Source organism: Cupressus sempervirens, chromosome 9 (assembly GCF_028749045.1).
Source record: "Cupressus sempervirens isolate cs-2001-9-10 chromosome 9, ASM2874904v1, whole genome shotgun sequence".
Classification (NCBI taxonomy): Eukaryota; Viridiplantae; Streptophyta; class Pinopsida; order Cupressales; family Cupressaceae; genus Cupressus; species Cupressus sempervirens.
This window is the reverse complement of record NC_143126.1, coordinates 198,095,385-198,101,552: the sequence shown is the minus strand read 5'-3', so window position 1 is coordinate 198,101,552 and position 6,168 is coordinate 198,095,385.

Genomic DNA, 6,168 nt, shown 5'->3' with positions numbered 1-6,168 from the left:
TTCACATGTTTATTGGAAAAATGTGTATGACTTGTTAAAAATGTGTCTTGTCTCTATAACAACATAGAAGAACTATTTTTAGGGTATAAACAATTCATTATATGACTTTTATCAGGGTCTAAGCTAGAGGACAAAATTATGGACAAAAATGTTATTCTTAGAGTTACAAATGACAAGTGGGTAACACATAGTACGATTGTTTTTGCCATGGTTTTATCTCATGATTTTGTAAGATTACAAATGGTTTCCAAGTTGTAAATCACTATAAAAAGAGGGCTTCAAGAGGTGTTTGAATCATTTAGTTCTATTTGCAATACTAGGTGCTAGAAGGAGTATCTCTGAGTCTGAGTCCCAGTTTGAGTTGTGGTAATGTGCTCTTATAAGAATTTGCATTGCAAGTGCATTGTAATCTTTTTGATTTGAGAATACATTGTGCAGGTTTTGAAGGGTAGGGTTTTTCTCCTAGAAGGGTTTCCTCATGGTAATCATTATGTTATGTGTTCATTGTTATTTTGATTATGTTATTAATCATTTCTTGAGATCTCTACAATAGTTAGTTGAATTTGCATAGTCGTCCTCTCAAAGATTAGTGTAGGAGGCAATTTTGCACACTTTTGCTTCCTTACAAGTTGTATAAGAGCCTAGCCAGTTTTGGTTCTATTTTTTGGGTACATGGTTTTCTGAGCTAATCAGGATTTGAGAGGGAGCTTGTGTAGATGTTTCATTTCTATGTTGCAGGATTACAAAGATGGAAATCATATTAGGGAGGATTGATGTAGTGAAGTTTTTTGGCACAAACTTTGAGATGTGGAAGCTAAACATGGAAAATCTATTGAATGATCAGGATCTATGGAATGTGATTGATGAGAAAAAGTTGAGGCTTGCAGATCTAACTTTAGCCTCACAGTATGATGTGATTGATAGAAAAGCTAAGGGTCTTATCAATTTTTGTCTTGTTGACTCAATTCTAATTAATGTCCATGAAAAACCAACCACGAAGAAGCTTTGGAAGAAACTAAGTGAGATCTATCAAGCAAAATCACTTGTGAACATGATTTTCTTAAGGAAGAAGTTGTATTCCTTGAGAATGGAAGAAGGTGGATAGATTTCTAAGCATATTGAAAGTTTTAATATGTTGGTGACTCAGTTGACCTCATTTGGGGTGTCGATAGATGAAGAAGAAAGGTGCCAAATCTTGCTATGTTCATTGTGAAATTCATGGGACAGTATTTTCATGGCCATAGGGAGAACTTTAGTTGTCTCAAAAATGGAGGACATTGTTGGTTCTCTACTTTCTGAGGAGATGAGAAGAAAGGTCTCTCTGAATGTCAAAGAGGCTTTGAGTGTTTGAGGAAGGCCAAAAGAAAGAGGCAAGAACAAAAAGTAGCATGGCCATTCTAGGTCCAAGAATAAGGGGAGATCAAAATCTCCTCTTAAGTGCAAGGTGATCTACTAGAATTGTGGAAAACATGGACACTTCCAAAAGAACTACAAGAGGAGAAGAAGAAGAAGAAGAAGAAGAAGCAAGATTCAAATTTTGAGTTTGAGAAGGAAGATGGAGATTTTTTCATTGCAGCATTGGCCACTTATGCAGATGAAAATGCATGGTTGATAGACTTAGGTGCATATTTTCACATGATTCCTAATAGAAATTGGTTTAGTAAGTAAGAAAAGTTTGACGTTGGTAATGTTTAATTGGGTGGTAACTCGGTTCTTGTATTGTTGGTCATGGAAGTATTTGTGTGAAATTTTTTAATGGTAGAATTAGAAGATTTGATTTTGTCTTATATATCCCAAGACTAGTGAGGAATTTATTATCTGTTAGCAAACTAATAGATAGTGGAAAGAGATTATGTACATGGGTACATAGAGTTTTATGAAGTAGGTGTGAAAATGGTGAGAGGGCTATGGTAATAGCAAGAGGAAGTAGATTGTGTACATTGTACCAGCTTGATACATGCATGATTGAGTGCAATAGTACTTCTGATAAGATTGTGAAGAGTACTACTTTGTGGGAGAAGGAGAGGGTTTCTCTTTCAACAGATGGTTGTGGTTTCTAGGTACCCAAGGGCTCTCTATCTACTAAATCAAAGTTACCTATAGAGAAGATTGTGTTATGCCACCAAAGATTCAGCCACACAGGTGAGTAGGGTCTACGAATCTTAAAGAATAAAAATATGTTTGATGGGTTGAATGACTACAATCTTGAGTTTGATTTCTGTGAGCATGTATCTATGGTAAACAAAACCACATTTAGTTTTACTCAAGTTCTCATAAGTCCTCATGTATTTTGGATCTAATCCATTCAGATGTATTTGGTCTAGTTGATGTTCCTTCTATTGGTAGATCAGTTTATTATGTTTCTTCCATTGATGATTTCAGTAGAAGAACATGGGTTTAATTTCTTAGGAGTAAAGCCAAATTTTTTAGTTGTCTCAAAGAATTTAAAGCAATTGTTGAGTTGTAGACTGGAAAGAAGATAAAGTTTTTGAGAACTAAGAATGGAAGAAATTTTTTCTCCAATGATTTTAACACATTTTATAAAGATTGTGATATTAAAAGAGAGAAGACAACTCTATATTCTCCACAACAAAATAGAGTTGCAGAAAGAATGAATAGGACCTTGATGGAGAAGACTAGCAGTATGTTGAGTGTGCTAGACTGGAAAAAAAGTTTTAGGCTGAAGCTATAGCCATTTTCTACTACCTAATAAATAGGTCTCCTACATCAACTTTTGTTGATAAGAAACCAATGGAAGCATGGTCAGGCCACAATCTGAGAGATTTTGGTTGTGAGGCATATGCTCATGTGCCAAAGGATAAACAGAAAAAATTGGCCAATAAAGCTATCAAATGTATCTTCATAAGATGTGGTTATGGTGTGAAAGAATACAAGCTCTGGGATTATGTTGCATAGAAGGTATTTTATTCAAGAAGTGTTATATTCTAAGCCTTCTTTTGTTACAGTGCAACTAAAATAGATAGAAGAAAAGAAAGATGTGATTCAACTTCCTGCTACACATGGGAAATTTGAATCGGGGCCCTTAAAAAGATGAGATGTTGAAGATAGCTCTATGAGTTTTGAATCATCAGAAGAAGAGGGAGAGCCTGATCTTGAACTTGAACTTGAACTTAAACCAGATCTTGTGTGAAGGTCTAGTAGACATTGGAAAGCACCAAAAAGGTATGAATATTCTCCTAAGAATTAGAGGTATATATTTTATTTGAATTCTAATTATGATGAACCAAAATCTGTAGAAGAGGCTCTTGGTATGAATGATTTAGGGTTTTGAAAAAATTCCATGAAAGACGAGATGGTAGCTCTCAAGAGGAATGACACATGGGACCTTGTACCATTTCCTAAAGGACAAAATCTTTTTGGTTGTAAACGAGTGTTCAAAAGGAATATAGGTTCATATGGAAGCATTGAAAAGTATAAAGTATGATTGGTTGCAAAAGGTTATTCCCAAGTTGTAGGAGTTGATTATGGTGAAATTTGTTCTCCTATAGCAAAAATAACATCTATTCAATTTTTACTTTCTATTGCAGCACCTTATAATCTAGAAGTTGAGGAGATGGATGTGAAGATAGCTTTCCTTCATGGAGATTTGCAGGAACAAATTTATATGACACAGTCAGAGCACTTTGTGATGCAAGGTAAAAGTCATTTGGCCTATAAATTGAATAAATCCTTGTATGGTTTAAAACAAAGTCCTAGGATGTGGTACCTAAATTTTGATACATATGTATTGAGTTTGAAATTTGTGTGATCCAAATTTGATTGTTGTATATACTATAAGTGTGATGGTGATTATTTCCTAGTTATTGTCTTATATGTTAATGAAAAGTTATTTATTGTAAAAGGAAAAGGTTTGATTGTAGAATTAAAATCTTAGCTCTTAGCAAAGTTTGAAATGAAAGATCTTGGTGCAGCAAGGTACATTCTAGGAATGGAGGTTATAAGAGATAGACAAAGCAAAATACTTTGGCTAGGTCACACTATGTATGTTGGTATTATTCTAAGAAGATTCAATATGTAGGATTCCAGACCATGGAGTGTTCCTATTACTATGGGAACAAAGCTATCTATCTCATAGAATCCTTCATCCCCATTGGAGATGGAAGAGATGATTTTAGTACTGTATTAGAGTGTTGTTGGAAGTTTTATGTATGCTATGGCCTACACAAGACCAGACATTGCCCAAGTAGTGGAACTACTTTTCTGTTACATGTGTAATCTAGGAAGAGCACATTGGGATGTAGTAAAAAAATTCTTCAGATACTTGCGGGTACCTCAAAGTACTCTATATGTTTCCATGGAGTAAGAAATGAGTATTCCTTGGATATTCAAGGCTGTGTGGATTCAAACTGGGCTAGCAATGCTGGTAGAAGAAGATCCACTAGTGCATATGTGTTTGCATTATTCAGTGGTGTAATCAGTTGGATGAGAAAGTGACAAGTTGTAGTCCCTTTGTGCACTATAGAGGCAAAGTATATGACAACTACTCATGCCTGCAAGGAAGCTATCTAGCTTAAGAGATTATGTTTAGATATATATTTCAAATAGGGTACACTGACAATTTATAGTTACAGTCAGATTGTAATCTTCCTAGCAAAGAACCTGACATTTCATGCCAGGACCAAGCATATTTATGTACAATATGATTTTTCTAGGGATATGGTCATGGACAGTAATGTGAAGCTGAAGAATTTGGAGACTTTGGTGAATGTTGTTGATGCATTAACTAAGCCCATGAGCACAAAGAAGTTCAGAGTCTATGGGCCTCTCGGCTCCTAGCAATTAAGTCCATGACACTTTGGATCCCCTGAATCTTGCAAGGTGTTTGACAAGTGAGAGAATGTTGAGAATTGTGTCTCAACCTTGCAAGCTTTTTTTGGAAAATTGTAGAAAATTGTAGAATTTGTTTGTGGTATTTTTCCACATGTCTATAAGTTGGAAAAAGGTGTATTAGTTGTTATAACTATGTGGTCTCTATAAAAATATAAAAGGACTATTTTTAGAGTATAAACAGCTCATTATATGACTTTTATGGGGGTCTAAACTAGAGGACAAAATTATGGACAAAAATGTTATTCTTGGAGTTATAAATGACAAGTGGGTAACATGTGGCATGGTTGTTTTGCCCATGGTTTTGGCCCATAATTTTGTAAGGCCACAAATGGTTTCCAAGTTGTAAATCACTATAATAGGAGGGCTTGGGGAGGTGTTTGAATCATTGAGTTCTATTTGCAAGACTGGGTGCTAGAAGGAGTATCTCTGAGTCCGAGTCTGAGTTTGAGTTGTGGTGATGCACTCCTATAAGAACTTACATTGCAAGTGTATTATAATATTCTTGAATTGATAATATATTGTGTAGTTTTTGGAGGGTGGGGTTTTTCTCGCAGAAGGGTTTCCCCACAGTAATAATTGTGTTATGTTTTTATTGTTATTTTGATTAAGTTATTATGCATTTCTTGATATCTCTGTAATAGTTAGTTGAATTTGCATAATCATCCTCTGAAAGATTAGTGTAGGAGGGGATTATGTGCACCTTTTCTTCCTTACAAGTATTCACTTCTATAGTTGGTGTTATGGTGAGGGCTATGTATGTGTTTCTGAAGTTTATATTGCTTATGACTTTTGGTAATATAATTAGTTTTTCCTCTCTTCAAAATCATTAATCCTTTTGTTTTCCTTTTTATTCTTGTATGAACGATTATGTTTTCATTGCTGTTGAAATTTGATGTTATTTTCCTTTTTATGAGTAGTGTCCATATATGATAAGTTCCATCTTGTCCCTAGTGATGGTTACAATAGATAATGTGTCCCATTTATACAAAATGGGGTTTGAAATGATGCATGTTAAGATCAAGATCATCAAGTTGTGGGAATATGTGGCATTGATGTATGTTATTTCTATAAAATGTAGAGGTTTTCGAGTTGCTCAGTCCACACAATGAGTTGGGCAAGCAAGAGACCAAGTCACTGGGTCGCCAAAGGGATACTCCACAAAGGTAAAGGAAGAGCATCTCAGTCAATAGGAATTGAGTTACTCAGCAAAAACACAAGCCTCATGCAAGGAGCAATAACAACATTCTAGAAAATGTAGAGACAAAGATTTAGTTTTAGTTTTTCCAAAGCTATTAACATGCACAATATAATGTATAT